The 16,477-nt window shown below is 46.4% G+C and overlaps 1 protein-coding gene across 2 annotated transcripts in view; it reads right to left on the bottom strand.

Moving 5' to 3' along the window:
• Positions 1-15,033: 15,033 nt before the first annotated feature.
• The window catches only part of LOC144112122 (uncharacterized), a 32,491-nt gene continuing 31,047 nt past the window's right edge, over positions 15,034-16,477 (bottom strand). For both annotated transcript variants that reach the window (XR_013310210.1, XR_013310209.1), the window contains exon 13: positions 15,034-15,421. The gene's annotated coding sequence lies outside the window, so the exon portion shown is untranslated. The remainder of the gene's footprint in view (positions 15,422-16,477) is intronic.

Genomic DNA, 16,477 nt, shown 5'->3' with positions numbered 1-16,477 from the left:
GAGACGCTATTGTCAACAAATGCTTCGCTGCCTCCTGCCAAGGATGCTCTTAGAGCAGTTGTGATGCATGTTATGGACTGGTTCTTAAATAATTCTATTTCAATTAATCAACAAAAAATAACTCATTTGTTTACATAATCCCCATAAAACGCTTTCCTTTGTTGAACCATTGTTTTTACATTCCTCGCATTGTCTTAGTTGCTGTTGCATTCCTAATAATTTTTGAAATAGTGTCATGTACCTTGGTATACTTTTTCACAGAGATATGTCTTGGAATAGTCATGTTACCGTAGTATGTAACAGGCTTCGTGGTTTATCATGTCTTCTATACAATGGTCGATATTTATTACGTTTTCAGACTCGCAAGCTTATTGAACAATTCCTTATTTATGGTATCCTCAGATTTGGAGTCACTGTGTATTATCACTGCTCAAAGACTTCGCGAATGAAATTAAATGTTATACTAAGTAACATCCTTCCATCCCTGGCACACAACACGGACGTTTCACCTCACAACAATTTATTTTCGTTTTGACAGAGGCCCTCTTTTAAAGCCCTCTTCCTTCATGTGGTTATTCGTGCTCACTTTTGGGAGAGTGCATTTTGGTTCCTTTCATTCCTGCTCGTCGTTTTTGACATCACCGTTTTACGCTACCTCGCTGCTACACTCATTATGGCCACTTCACTCGTTATTATTACATACCCAAAATTTTCAATTCTCTGCCTAATTCGACCTTTTCAGTTTCTTCGCTGTCACAACAAAAGCACTTCTTAAAAACCCTTATGTCGGTAACTTAAACTGTTTCTTTGTTCTTGTTTACTTTAGGTATTAAAATTTATCTAGCTGCCGCGGTGGCTCAGCGGTATTGTCGCTCGGCTGCTGACTGTAAAGTCGCGGGTGATCCCGGCCACGGTGGTCGAATTTCGGTCGAGACATATTTGATCTTAGTGAACAAATTTCAGGTGGCTGCCTAGCGAGCAAATGCAAAGAATGTCCTTTTTCTGGAAATCCACATACCCCAAACTTTAATCTATGAGTGTACTTTGTGCCCAACTTGGCGTCAGGTAGCTTGCAACTGTGTGGTAAGGATCCCTATTTTTACACTTGAATTTTTGAGGCATATGAGTGAGACTGCCCGTGGGAGCAGCTGTAGTGTCTTTCACTGTAAACACATTTTTCATGAACTGGTACAAAGCTGTTTTCAGTGGGGCATACTTGTATTTTGTTTCTGCAACTTTTTTGGAGAAGCCAAGTATTTTGCATTTAATGAAATATTCTCACTTCCGTTGCTTACGACTTCCGAGTTCTGCAAGATGTAAACTTGCTCTCACAGCTACTGATGATTACTGGGCACTCTGGAGTTATTGCAAAGAACTGAATGTGGTCTGTCAAATTGGCTTGCTCTAATGACATATTCTGAACTTAGTGTGCACTGTTTTCGGCAGGAAACATGCCCTGTTTGGCTTTTAAATTCGTCTGTGGTCTGTACAGTACCCTTCTTGCTACGTAAACCATCTCTATGGCCAGCTTGAAGATTTTCTTGTGAAGACTGCAGTTAAGTCATTAATAAAATCTGCCCGAATTTGATACGCTTTACAGCTGTGGTCGTTGACTGCTTCACAGTTCCATGCATATAACATACGCCAAGGCGTATGTCAGATTTCGGACATTCTGTGGGCTTTTAATAAACCCATGGCCCCGAGAGATGTACTTGGTGGTTGTAGTTCTAGCTTGCTTCATGATGATGGCGAAGGCAATATACCTGCGAATATCTTCAAAAGATCCGCTGGCGAATACCCGGGATGGTTATATTTCGGCGGATCTCCCACGGATAACCGTGTGCCCCAATGAAGGACATTCCTCGGACATCCGATGAATGTATACTGGTTGATTGGGGTTCACGGAACTTGACGTCGCACTTGCGTCTCTGCAGTCTTACCCATTCTTCCTTGTACTCCTGGGCACTCGGGGGTTGCCGGCAATGAGCTGACTAGCCAGCTCGCCCGTGAAACCCTTGTCCAGGCACCACTGATCCCCTGGCCCAGGTCCTTCCCTTTCGCGACATCATCGAAGGGTATTACAGTGCTCTCCGCCTTGATCGTTAACTCTCTCTCAGCCTGATCTTTCTGTGCAGGAGGATCACATCCTTTCATCGCGATCCTCATGTCCCTACTGCCCTGCCCCTGATGCCAAACTCTAACGCCGTTTATTCTCCTGCCCTGTTGTCGGCAACCCGATTTCCTGTCCTGTTGGTTTCTTCCTCGTCCCTTGTATCTTTTGCGCGGTTTCAAGATGCATTCTACTACTAGTCACCAACTAGCCCGCCTCTCGCTATTATTCTTTCCCACTCCTCCCACACACTCGGAACCTAGCGGGACTGGCTTGGAGCTGTAGGTGGCGACCAACAGGGCCTACTCGTGCAGCAGACATTAATGTCCTACCTGCACCAAAAGTTTTAGAACTAAAGCTCCCTCCATTGGATGAGTGGTTATGGCGCTCGGCTGCCGGCCCGAAAGACGCAGGTTCGATCCCGGCCGCGGCGGTCGAATTTCGATGGAGGCGAAATTCTAGAGGCCCGTGTGCTGAGCGATGTCAGTGCACGTAAAAGAACCCCAGGTGGTCGAAATTTCCGGAGCCCTTCACTACGGCGTCCCTTATAGCCTGAGTCGCTTCGGGACGTTAAACCCCCCTAAACCACAAACCACATCCCTCCATTGGCTGTCTATTGCAGCCCTGCACTGGTCTCATTAGCCAAGCGCGAACTCATCCCTTTATCCTACCAGTGTCGGTAAAACGCCCAAATATGCACACCAGCACGGTTTTACCTGTACAAATTTCGTCGCGATCTTTCATGTCCCTACTGCCCTGCCCCTGACGCCAACCTCCCTATACAGTTTTTTTTTATTTCATGCCCTGTTGTCTCCAATCGGGTTTCTTTCCCACCCCTCCCACACTCGCGGCTCGACAGGCCTGGACGACGAACAGCACGACAGCGACTTCTTAGTACCTAAGTGTTGTGCCTGAATAAAGTCCCAGACTGCTATTATGAAAAACAGGGCCGAGTCTGACAATGCGCAGAACGCTTACGCGATTGTTGGGTGAGGCAACGAATATTCAGCGCCTTGGCACCTTCCATTTGTGTGGCAGCGTTCATGTTCGTTAGTGACTGCGACATTGCAACTAGCGTGGAAAGCACAAGGACAGAGGCAAAAGGAACAGACGAGACAGCACGCTAGACTTCAACTGACGTTTAATGCACACGTAACAGATTTTAACACTTGCTTTCGGCGCATGCTCAGGAGACTGTGCCCCCGCCCCCCTCCACTTTATCAAGAAGCAGGTTGTCAAAACAAGGAATAAACATTTAAATGAAATTGATGCGCAAGTTTTTCAACAAATAGATTATCTCCTTTTTTGTGAGGGCTACTGAGGGTGTGCTCACGCACTTGTCCCCTGCCTTGTCAATGCAAAATGCCTCAAATATTTCCCTGTCACCCTGCCTATGAAGCCGCCTCAGCACTCTGGTGTGGCTAAAGAGTGGAACACATTTATCTTCATTACCGCCTGCTGTTTTTATTTTGCATTTGCGGCAATGTGCGGCCAAATGGCCTCCGGCCATCAGAGCTGCGACTGTAGACAGGTGTTTTCGTAGCCTTTCATTAAGGCACTGGCCTGTTTGGCCAATATAACACTTACCACAGGTCAGTGGGATCAGGTACACTACACCGATGGTGCAGTTCACAAACCGCGTGGCGTGTTTTGTTGCGCAGATTTTTTCCTGGTAAGCATTGTTCACCATTCGGCACATCCTAGACAGCTTTTGTGGGGCTGTCAAAACGACACGGATGCCGCACTTTCCCGCAGCCTTTTTGAGGCAATGGGACAAGTTGTGCATGTATGGCACCGGCACCGGACGTCCCCCCGGGCCGTCATTGCAGCAGCCTGCTGTCTTGCGTCCCTGTCGGAGCTCTTTAATAAGGCTCCCAGCGACGGACGCGAGTATGCTGTCAGGGAAGCCAGCGCTACGCAGACGGAGGACCTGCTGTTCAACACTCACGTTCACTTTGTGTTCACAAGACTTCTGAAGAGCGGCTCTTAGGCAGTTCAGTGCTATCCCTCTTTTTACGGTTCTCGAATGGGCCGAATTATAGCTAAGAACAGGCTTTTTTGAACCAGGGAAGTATGTCCAGCATAGTGATCTACTACTAAAGCTAATGCTGAGGTCAAGGTAACGTAAGCAACCCTCATCAGGAACCTCACGAGTAAAACTCAGACCCTTACCACATTCTTGGAAAACACTAAAAACACTCTTGACCATGTCATCTCTTCCATCAGGCGACACACTTTTTAAAACAACAAGATAATCATCAACGCATCTAAAAATTTTTGCAACAAAAGTCTTGTCCACACGCGAAAAAATTTCTTTGTCAATAGACGCTAAAAACAAGTCGCTTAAAACCGGTGCAATACGCGAACCAATACATATGTCTTGCTTCTGCAAGTACGAAGCATTGTCAAACTCAACAAGTGTAGAAGAAATGTAAAAGCTAAGCAATTCTAAAAAGTTATCTACTGAAATCCCAGATGAATTTTGGAAGACAGTCACACCCAGCGCATCAATGCGCTCTCTGACCGCTGTGCAGAGTTGTGCCTGTGGTATAGAGTAAAAAAGATCTACTACGTCAACGGAAAAAGCATAAAACGCATCACAGGTTTTTTCATGTCTCGAAAGGAAGTCTATTACTTGATTGGAGTTCCGAATTAAAAAGGGATCATCCAGAGTCAACAAGTTAAGGTGTTTTTGTAGAAACTTGGAAAGCTGTCCCCTCCAGCAGAGTTTTTCCGTAACTATTGCCCTAAGAGGTATCCCTTCCTTATGGGTCTTAGCAGAAAAAAACAAGCTCAACCTATCCCTTTCTGAGCAAACAATACTTTTTCCGAGGTTTACAAGGTTCATATCTTGGCATAGCGCAGACGCTCTTTTCTTCACTTTAGAAGGATGGCTCATAACGCGGACGAAATTCTTGCTTATAGCTGCGGCTGCTTTCTCACCAAAAAGTGACCTAGGCATAACAACAAAACAGCCCTCTTTATCAGAAACAAGCAAAGTCAGTGATTTACTTTTTAAGAACTCAACCGTATTTTTGACCGCTGACTTTTTTGCAGATTTTAAGGGACCTGAAGGAAGACAGTCGACGGCATCTGACACACACCTACACTTTTCTTCACTGCTAGCACGGTTCGCTATGTTCCTTACAATACCTAGAAGAGAAACAGGGTTCTCTTCGGGCTCAATGCAGAATTTTGGACCAAGTTTTAACACCACTTCGACCTTTTTAGGTAGCTTCTCCAGACCAATACAAGTTATCGGTGCAGTCCTAGCAGGCAATTTTTTGCAACGGTTCCTCCAAGTAGTTAAGCTCGGCAGGCACTGCTTCCACAAAAATTCGCAAACATTTGAAGCCTCACGAGTTCTCGTTCTAAGCACAGCCTCACAGTCCCGATGTACACTCACTTGCGACGAGGTGACGACACGTAGGCACACATGCAAGTGCCTCACTTGCCGCCATAGTTCTGACAGCATAATTTTGACGATGCGTCTTGCATGTTGAACGGAAGGGGCGCATGGAGCAAACAAGGCTTGAACCTCCAAGGGAACCAGACGGTTGTTGAGCGCAAAGGTAAGAATCCTGGCACGGCACGTTGCGATGGCGATCAGGTTCACAAAGGTCGTTGACGGTTCACGAAGAAGAAAGTTGGGAAGGACAGGGCCCAGTGTACTAGAAAGGAGTATGATCATGGAAGACAGTTGGGCTAGTTGGTGTGTATTCGTTAGTGACTGCGACATTGCAACTAGCGTGGAAAGCACAAGGACAGAGGCAAAAGGAACAGACGAGACAGCACGCTAGACTTCAACTGACGTTTAACGCACACGTAACAGATTTTAACACTTGCTTTCGGCGCATGCTCAGGAGACTGTGCCCCCGCCCCCCCTCCACTTTATCAAGAAGCAGGTTGTCAAAATAAGGAATAAACATTTAAACCAAATTGATGCGCAAGTTTTTCAACAGATAGATTACCTCCTTTTTTGTGAGGGCTACTGAGGGTGTGCTCACGCACTTGTCCCCTGCCTTGTCAATGCAAAATGCCTCAAATATTTCCCTGTCACCCTGCCTATGAAGCCGCCTCAGCACTCTGGTGTGGCTAAAGAGTGGAACACATTTATCTTCATTACCGCCTGCTGTTTTTATTTTGCATTTGCGGCAATGTGCGGCCAAATGGCCTCCGGCCATCAGAGCTGCGACTGTAGACCGGTGTTTTCGTAGCCTTTCATTAAGGCACTGGCCTGTTTGGCCAATATAACACTTACCACAGGTCAGTGGGATCAGGTACACTACACCGATGGTGCAGTTCACAAACCGCGTGGCGTGTTTTGTTGCGCAGGTTTTTTCCTGGTAAGCATTGTTCACCATTTGCACATCCTAGACAGCTTTTGTGGGGCTGTCAAAACGACACGGATGCCGCACTTTCCCGCAGCCTTTTTGAGGCGTAGTAGATATTTTTTACTCTATACCACAGACACAACTCTGCACAGCGGTCAGAGAGCGCATTGATGCGCTGGGTGTGACTGTCTTCCAAAATTCATCTGGGATTTCAGTAGATAACTTTTTAGAATTGCTTAGCTTTTACCTTTCTTCTACACTTGTTGAGTTTGACAATGCTTCGTACTTGCAGAAGCAAGACATATGTATTGGTTCGCGTATTGCACCGGTTTTAAGCGACTTGTTTTTAGCGTCTATTGACAAAGAAATTTTTTCGCGTGTGGACAAGACTTTTGTTGCAAAAATTTTTAGATGCGTTGATGATTATCTTGTTGTTTTAAAAAGTGTGTCGCCTGATGGAAGAGATGACATGGTCAAGAGTGTTTTTAGTGTTTTCCAAGAATGTGGTAAGGGTCTGAGTTTTACTCGTGAGGTTCCTGATGAGGGTTGCTTACGTTACCTTGACCTCAGCATTAGCTTTAGTAGTAGATCACTATGCTGGACATACTTCCCTCGTTCAAAAAAGCCTGTTCTTAGCTATAATTCGGCCCATTCGAGAACCGTAAAAAGAGGGATAGCACTGAACTGCCTAAGAGCCGCTCTTCAGAAGTCTTGTGAACACAAAGTGAACGTGAGTGTTGAACAGCAGGTCCTCCGTCTGCGTAGCGCTGGCTTCCCTGACAGCATACTCGCGTCCGTCGCTGAGAGCCTTATTAAAGAGCTCCGACAGGGACGCAAGACAGCAGGCTGCTGCAATGACGGCCCGGGGGGACGTCCGGTGCCGGTGCCATACATGCACAACTTGTCCCATTGCCTCAAAAAGGCTGCGGGAAAGTGCGGCATCCGTGTCGTTTTGACAGCCCCACAAAAGCTGTCTAGGATGTGCCGAATGGTGAACAATGCTTACCAGGAAAAAACCTGCGCAACAAAACACGCCACGCGGTTTGTGAACTGCACCATCGGTGTAGTGTACCTGATCCCACTGACCTGTGGTAAGTGTTATATTGGCCAAACAGGCCAGTGCCTTAATGAAAGGCTACGAAAACACCGGTCTACAGTCGCAGCTCTGATGGCCGGAGGCCATTTGGCCGCACATTGCCGCAAATGCAAAATAAAAACAGCAGGCGGTAATGAAGATAAATGTGTTCCACTCTTTAGCCTCACCAGAGTGCTGAGGCGGCTTCATAGGCAGGGTGACAGGGAAATATTTGAGGCATTTTGCATTGACAAGGCAGGGGACAAGTGCGTGAGCACACCCTCAGTAGCCCTCACAAAAAAGGAGATATTCCATCTGTTGAAAAACTTGCGCATCAATTTGGTTTAAATGTTTATTCCTTGTTTTGACAACCTGCTTCTTGATAAAGTGGAGGGGGGCGGGGGCACAGTTTCCTGAGCATGCGCCGAAAGCAAGTGTTAAAATCTGTTACGTGTGCATTAAACGTCAGTTGAAGTCTAGCGTGCTGTCTCCTCTGTTCCTCTTGCCTCTGTCCTTGTGCTTTCCAGGCTAGTTGCAATGTCGCAGTCACTAACGAATACACAGCAACTAGCCCAACTGTCTTCCACGTTCATGTTCAATACATATGGCCTCCAAGACAGCGAGATGCGGCGATGTTCAGCCGGGCTCATCAAACCATGTCTTAACGCCGCGATCTATCAATGAGACTTACCGCGATCTCTCAGTGTGAGACATTTGGGATCATTGCGTAGTCGGAGTGGGAATGGAACCAGAATTGAAATATATGACGGAGTGAAAGGTAATGGACTTAGAATTGAAGTCCAATAAGGTGGCGGTTTGGGCTTGTTGGTAGTGCATGACGTAAAATATAGCGCAACACTAGACAAGGACATGAAAGAACACACACGAGCGCTAGCTTCCAACAGTTTATTGCGGAAGAGAGCGTGTAGATATATATGACATGGCGATACACTGCGCAAGCGTGGCAGACACTCAATTGTTAGTGGCTTCTGAGGTAATCTAATTCCTTACGAGATAGCCCAACAGAAAGTTTCGCTATGCACTTATCACCTAAGCTATCTATCATTTCTGCTTCGATTATTTCTCACGTGAGTTTGCAAGTGTTTTTGGCAATGGCAGGCTTGAAAAAGAGGTTTACATTTGGATTCGCATTTTCTGCAGTGCGCATCTAAGAAACCACCTTTCTTTTCTTTAACATTGTAATGATTTTCACTAAGGCACTCGTTCAAGCACCTTCCACTTTGACCTACATACTTCTTTCCACACGTCAATGGTATGCAGTACACAATGAATTCCGTACATTTAACGAACTTGGTTTGATGCTGCACGGGCATGCACGGTCATTTCCAAAAATACTTGCAAACTCACGCGAGAAATAATCGAAGCAGAAATGATAGATAGCTTAGGTGATAAGTGCATAGCGAAACCCTCTGTTGAGCTATCTCGTAAGGAATTAGATTACCTCAGAAGCCACGAACAATTGAGTGACTGCCGCGCTTCCGCAATGTATCGCCTACATATATCTACAAGCTCTCTTCCGCAATAAACTGTTGCAAGTTAGCGCTCGTGTGTGTTCTTTCATGTCTTTGTCTGGTTTTGCGCTATTTTTTACGTCAGAATTGAAGCAGGATCATAAGTGGAATAGAGCTCTTGGCGTGTAAATGGAATGGCAGCAGAATTGAAATAGATTGCGGAGTGAAAGGTAATGGACTTAGAATTGAAGCAGGATCATAAGTGGAATAGATTAGCGTGTAACAGAAAAGTACTATTGCATTTCTTACACATCATTCCAATTGATCGCACCTAATTTTTTTAAAATTTAATGATCATAATCAGTAGAAGTTCAGTGACGCAGGATGTGGAGTATCTGCTGAGAAAATTTAGCATAGTGAGCAGTACGAACGAAAGTAACTTGGAAAAAAATGCCCTGCCTTTTTAGCATAGCCGAGCTTACTTGGGACGAGAAAAAAGGGTAGCTTCTCGGCATGGTTTACGGAAAAAGCGTACAGGCGCAAAAAGACAGAGACAGCACACACACAAGACAGAACTGGCGCCAACTTCCAACTAAGTTTATTCATGAAAAAAACCCTTAATAACCACACGAGCAGGCAAAGATAAAAGTAGAGCAAAAACAAGCATTGATATATAAAAGCAGTCACAACAAAAGCACACGTGCAAAATGACCAAGCAACGATTTTATCACTGATAATGAACCATTAAGGAAACTAATCTCTTCTTCTGGCAACGACACAGATGGCTTGCTTATGCAGATATGACCCCTCTGCTTGATGTGATAAGCTTCTTATGATTTCATGCTCTAATCTGTCTTTAGACCTTGCAATGAATTTATTATTTTCAAAAACCGGACGGCACTTGCAGCTTTTGCAGTGAGTAGCCATGTGGCTGACATAACCATTTTTTATAGCAATCTTGTGCTGCCTCAAGCTTTCGTTAAAGCACTGGCCTGACTGACCAATATATTCCTGACCGCAGCTTAGAGGCACGAAGTACAGAGCGTCAGCCGTACAATCAGTGGCGCGGATTTGGTGGTTCTTATTGCATTGCCTGACCATTCTTACTTTGTTCAAGGTGTAAACGCGCGACAGCTTGCAAGGAGCAGAAAGAACCACATTGACCTTATACCTGGTGGCCGCTTTCTTTATATTGTGTGAAAGCCGATGAATATAGGGAATTACCACTCTCGGTTGCTTTTATTTATTCTTGTTTTTTGGGCCTGATCACCTTTTAACATCGGCTTGCGCTTCTTACAATGTTCTCACTGATACTAGTGATGAGGTGTTTTGGGTGCCCTGCTTGGTTAATGCGTTCAGTTTTCGCATCAAAACTCTATGCCATCTTATGCTCACAAGATTTTTCCAATGATGCATTCAGGCATGCCGCAACGATTCCAAGCTTGATTACCTTGCAATGTGCATTACCGAAGGGAAGTAGCTCTTTGCACGATCTGGGGTTGTATGACCAACCAACATGTCTGTCCTGCATAAAAACAAGTCTCAGGTCAAGAAACTGCAGGCTATTGTCGCGGGAAACTTCTTGCGTAAAAAGAAGCCCTTTGATTCATTTCTGAAAAAAAGGTGACAATGTTTTCAAAGATGGCGCTTGGTTTTGAACCTACGTGATCGGTTAGCACAATTAGGTAGTCATACAGATGTCTGAATACCTTAACAACGTTAGAGGTCAGTAAAAGTCGGCCACTAACACGTTTGTTACCACACGATAAATAAATGCCACTCAATATATGTGCAAGAGACGACCCAATAGAAACACCATCGCGCTGAACATAAAACTGATAGCTGAAAAATATGGTGCCAGTCCTAGCTGTCTTCAGTGTGTGCTGTCTCCGTCTTTTTGCGCCTGTACGCGTAAACCACGTCATGATACAACCAACTAGCTCAAATCAAAGTCTTGCTGTAGCTTCTCGAGCTGGACGTGCTTCGTCGCCAGGAGTCGGTTCTCGACTTTGCATGCTTTACCAGGACCGTTTGAGCGCGTCGAAGGGCGGTAGAGATGACAGGGACGGTCAAGAATAGCGGTTTTCAGTTGCCTTTTGTCAAGAGTTGACAGCAGTACAATCAGTCAAAGCACGACCCCGGCGGGCGCGTCTTAAAGACTGATTCTTTCAATCCGCGGGAGGTGAGTCAGCTCTCACTTCCGTGTAGCCATTCGAAGTAGCCGTCTTTTTATTCCTTTTTTTTGGGGGGGGGGGAGGGGGTGCGTAAAATCGGGGAGGGAAAGGCCAGTTTGTTTTAGGCTAACGATTAGAGTTGATCGAATATGGATGTTTTTTTCTTACAAGTTCGACAAAGGCTATCGTGTAATTGAGTTAGAAATTGCCGTGCTACCAAATAATGACACTCGCAAGGATGTAGCGAAGATAGTTCCCGAGTAGACGATCAACTGCTTGCGTAGGAGGAACCGCTGAGTGCTAGCAAGTTCCTTTGTGTTTGAAATTTTAGAACAGGTTTTCTCTGTATCTTTAGTAGATTCAGACGTGTGAAACTTGGTTGCGGTACCAAGGCTTGTTTCTACAGTGACGGAAGTATGGCTATTGCGTTGCGGAGGCAATAAAAGTAGGTGTATTTGTGCGTATTTGCGTACTTGCGTTTAGCGGCGCCTGGTTAGTTAGCCCATCGGGGCATACGAAGATTAACCAAATGAATGGAGGCTGCAGAATTTTGTGGAGAACAGCTGTAGCAGCTTTGTGTATAGATGACAGTGACGAGGTGTCACAGTGACACAATGAGTTTAAGGGAAGTATCTCGCTAGTACGAGAGTGAGTAAGGTCTGTGATGCGCAGTCGCATCTTTGAGAGTTGAACTGAATCATTGATTCTCGAGCCTCGTGTCTCGAGCGATCAAGCTTCTTTGAGAAAAACCCGCACATTTAACTCAGCGTGGGCCAAATTTTAATCACTTTCAATATTCGGGTGGTTTAGGAGGATCAGATCTTTGATTAATAAGGGATGAAGTTTCTATTCAAAATTTTTAGGCTTTGACACACCACCGCTTATCGTACAACGTGGCAGTCTTTATATGGCGGCCTCAGATGCGACGCGGACGCCCGCTTTGACCCTTAATTCGGGCAAAATTGACGGATCATTATTCTCGAGCATGATTTTGTTTGGCATTAGAAGGAAGCCTGCTGGGTCTTGAGTGAATTCCGGGCGCTTGCGCGTGGGGCAGTGCTTTGTTTTTGAAACGTCCCATCTATGCTTTCATTTGTTAGCGGTTTGGTGCTTTCGTTTTGCTTTTGAAGTTCATATCGCAAGCCAGGAAATCAACGTGGACGCAAGCCCATCTCTTCATCTCCAGCGGTTGGGAACGCTGGCTAGTCGAGATTTTCTGGGCCGCGGAGGTATTGTTCCATTCGGACGTCCGCCAGTCTGCATTAGCGGCGTCGTCTGCAAGGCTTACCTGTTGGAAACCAACACTAAGCTTATCGCGATGGTTCCGAGCCAGGCGATAAGAATCGCTCCCACGTTCCCGACTCGAGTACCCGAGAGTCTCGCCCGGGTGGATTCCGGGAACCAAGTAAGCGAAGCGGAGGCGCCGCCGCAGGAAACCAGCGGCAACAATTTTTCCCAAATGCCCGTGACTAAGCTCAGGGAACTAATGTGACCTCATTCTCGGTAGGAGACGTTCAGCGTGGGGACGCGGCAGTGAGCTGGAGGTCATCGTCTGCTAATCTTCGCAGGCATGGCAAATGACGAAGCGACTCCTTCCGGCTTCTTGACTTGACCGTGCGATCTTGCCCGGCGTGTCGGCTGTGGGTGGGATCTTTCGGCTGGCTACGAAATAATCCTCCCCGCAGTCGGAGCGGACCCGAGGGCATCCTCCTCTCTCCCTGGCTCGACACATGACGAGGGAGTGTTCCTGTGTGCTGTGGTGCGCGTTTGTGCGCGATAATACAAGTTTTAGGCCACGCCCACCCTGGTGGAGACGTCCTCAACCTGGGGAATATAGGGACGGAGAACTGTATAAAACTGGACAGCGAGTGCAGTGAATCATGCTTCTTTGTGGCTCCTTCTGGATGCTCGATCATGTTGTAGAAAACTAACTGATTTAGCTTTCGTTTCTAATGACAGTAGACTGTTATCGTTTATATAACTTCGTTTATTGCAAGAAACAAGAAAGTCAAACTGTTCGTTAGGAGGGGAGCAAGAGCTCGAAAAATTACATGCTCATCGTTGGGGCTCCCCGCTCGTTCTGCCCTTTTGCCTTGCCCCTCCAGACGGAGGAGCTCTCTGCTGGTCTCTACCTTTGGCCCTCTCCCTCGGGTTCCCAGAGTCCCGTCGCCCGAGAGGAGCCGCCGCCGGCCATAAACAAGCGAGAGGTGTCTGGGTTTCGTCCCATGAAGCGTATTTAAGAAAATCACGTACAAAGGACACACAGGTTAAACACGAAAAGAAAACGAAGTTTCAACACATCATGCTCCAATTTGGGATGCTCCATTTTGGGATCCTCCATTATGACCCTACCTTAAGATCCTCTCTTCGGAGAGCAGTTCATTTTGATCTCTATCTATGTAAATAAACCCTATCATAAGCTTCCTCCCATCATCCAACTCCTTTAATTCGTCGGCAGTCCTGTCCTGGTAGTGGTGTTCGGAGCAAGCGTCGTTCCTGACCTGTGGTTTCGTCTAGAGCGACTCCGGATTCCTCATCCAACACCGGACTGATAGTGTCAACGTAATCATCTGAAGAATAGCCTGTACGTTCATTTACGGATGACTTATCTTCCTCTAATTTTCTAAGCAGTTACTCTAGTAAATACCTCGTAGGCAGCGTTCAGTAAGCAGATCGGTCTGTAATTTATGTCCTTGACGTCTCTTTCAAATGTTAATGTGAGCGTTCCTCCAGGATCTCGATACGTTCCAGGTCGTGGGACACTGCGTATACCGAGTGGCTAGTTCTTCTAGCACAAACTCCTCTCCTCTTCAACGTATCTGCAGTTACCTGATACTCAGCACCGCTTTCGTTCGTTTCATTTCTTGGAAAGGTTCACTTACTTCCTCTTTCGCTACCGGCGGAATGTACAGTTAATCTGTACCACTGCTTGTGTCATGTCATCCTTACTATTTCGGGTACTAAAAAGAACTGTTTAGAGTTCCTCGGCCATTTTTATTCTCTGAAACATATAGTAATAACCTTGCCCTGTTTGTCATTTTTTCATATATCTGATTTTCGTTGGTGCATAGCCTCAACTTGACAGCTTTTGGGCTACATACGGCGCATAGAGCATGCCAGCTTCTCTTTACATTTAACTTTCTTGTTCGGTTGCTTCATGTTTACAGATTTCTGTCGTCAGTTAAGTAAGTTCCATGTACGTCTAATGGTTTTATAATTTTCTGCTTCTAAAATGCATTATTTATCCGCCTTTCTGAGAGCTTACCACTATCTTAACTCTCCCAGCGCTTACTTCTTTTGCACGCTCCGTAATGATATTTGCAATATTATACTTCTTCGCTTGCTAAGGCCCTCGTCCCTGGTTAAAGGGTAATACCTCTTCTGCCGTACCATCAAGCTGTCCGCTGCATTTTCTCTGACCACTAACTCATAAATGTTATTCTTATTAGCTTCTTCCCCTCTTCAAACCTAGGCCGATTCCCGAAAGCTCCCTCCATTGGCTGCCTATTGATGCCCAGTACCGTGCTCACCGGCGAAGCACAAACTCTTCTCTCTGCCCTACAGGTGTCACCCATATGCCCGGTTCTGGCGCCAACCGCCATGGAGCCGTCGAGGAAATGCACCCTCACCTGTCAGTTGCCCTCCGGGCGGGCGCGAGTCCTGCCGCAGATACAGAATGGCTGGTGCTGTGCCGGAGCATCCTTTTGTCAGAAATTCCAGCCAATGCAAGGAAGCATGCTGTCATGCAGCCACGGGCATAAAGCAAGCCCGAAAGAGGGGAGCCGAGAGAGCAAAGCATTGAAAAGGTCTTCATCCATCGTTACCGAGAGGGCCCCTTCTGATGAAGCCGTAATGCTGTTGGACTCAGTTCCGAACACTTGTACTTTAATGTTCGAAGTACTCTGCATACAGCTGTTTTCGTTTCATTGCCTTCAGGTTTCTTCGGCTTGTGTGCCTCTGCGTGGGAGCTGCGTCAACTGCCAGAAGGCTCGACCGCACTACCGTGATGACAAATCGCCTATCACTTGTGTGTACTGAGTGTTTGCCTTACACATTGCTGATTCCACGTCTTTGTGGAGCTTTTCGACTACCTCATGCATGAATGAAAGAATGCACAACCTTCAGCTTGTAGCTCTCATTCAGCTTAAGTACAATACTTGCCACTCTGTCATTCATGCTGTAGAATTCCTCTACCTTGAGAGTTATATGTTATATGTCCTTGAACGCTTCATGGATTGCATCCTGTGTTTTCCTCCCTGCATGAAAAACAAGGTTTAGTCAGCAATAATCACCTTGCGGCCTGCAATTAGATTCAGTGTTGCGGGCAAGTGGGCAAGCAATGCAATGGAAGATTTTGTTATAGCCGCCATGTCGTTATCTGCTCTCTCGCTAAAACCTATGTGTGTCACAAAAATCGCCTAAAGCAATGAGGCTACTATCCTCGGCTTTCTGAACTTTACTTGCTGCCATATAATGAAATCTTCCACAAAATGATATAAGCACCCTTACTTCCCCGTCTTGAAAATGTGCTCCACGAAAAACACGTCCAATAATGTCACTACACTTCAATTCAGGTATATCGAACTCAAAGCAGATCGCGAAACACTTTAATATATGATAATTCGATGCAGAAAAGCGGCAATAAGCGTGTTTACCTGTAACCTACAAGCAACAATACACTGCACAAAACTAGTGAGGCGCTTCTTACAGCGACGTGCGGCCCACCAGCATGCGAGAAGTGCACCGCTCCCTAGGTGTTGCTCGGCTTAACCTGCTGCACATCGAAGTCGCAGCAGACGGTGCTTTCCAACAAGCCATTGCCTGTCAGAGGTTGTCTGACCCTCTTAGCAGTAAACTATAAACAGAATATTTTCATCGCAAGATTGGTACAGTTCGTTCCAGCAACACCCCCAGGAGACCGAAGCTCAGCAGGTAAGGGCAGCCGCTAGGCTTCCTTAGGTTGTCTTAACTGCATGAAAGCGAGGTGATAGAAGAGGCCCATTAGCCGCCGCGGTGGCTGAGTGGTTATGGCGCTCAGCTGCTTGCCCGAAAGGCGCGGGTTCGATCCCGGCTGCGGCGGTTGAATTTCGATGCAGGCGAAATTCTAGAGGCCCGTGTACTGTGCGATGTCAGTGCACGTTAAAGAACCCCAGATGGTCGAAATTCCCGGAGCCCTTCACTACGGCGTCTCTAATAGCCTGAGTCGCTTTGAGACGTTAAAGCCCCATAAACCATAAACCAGAAGAGGCCCATTGGGAGAAGCACCACTTGCCACGAGTTCGAGAAACGCGCAAAACACTGGTGCATTTTTT

This window comes from Amblyomma americanum, chromosome 1 (assembly GCF_052857255.1).
Source record: "Amblyomma americanum isolate KBUSLIRL-KWMA chromosome 1, ASM5285725v1, whole genome shotgun sequence".
In the NCBI taxonomy this organism is placed as follows: Eukaryota; Metazoa; Arthropoda; class Arachnida; order Ixodida; family Ixodidae; genus Amblyomma; species Amblyomma americanum.
Note: the sequence above shows the minus strand (reverse complement) of the source record. Positions and strands in the feature narration are given on the sequence as shown.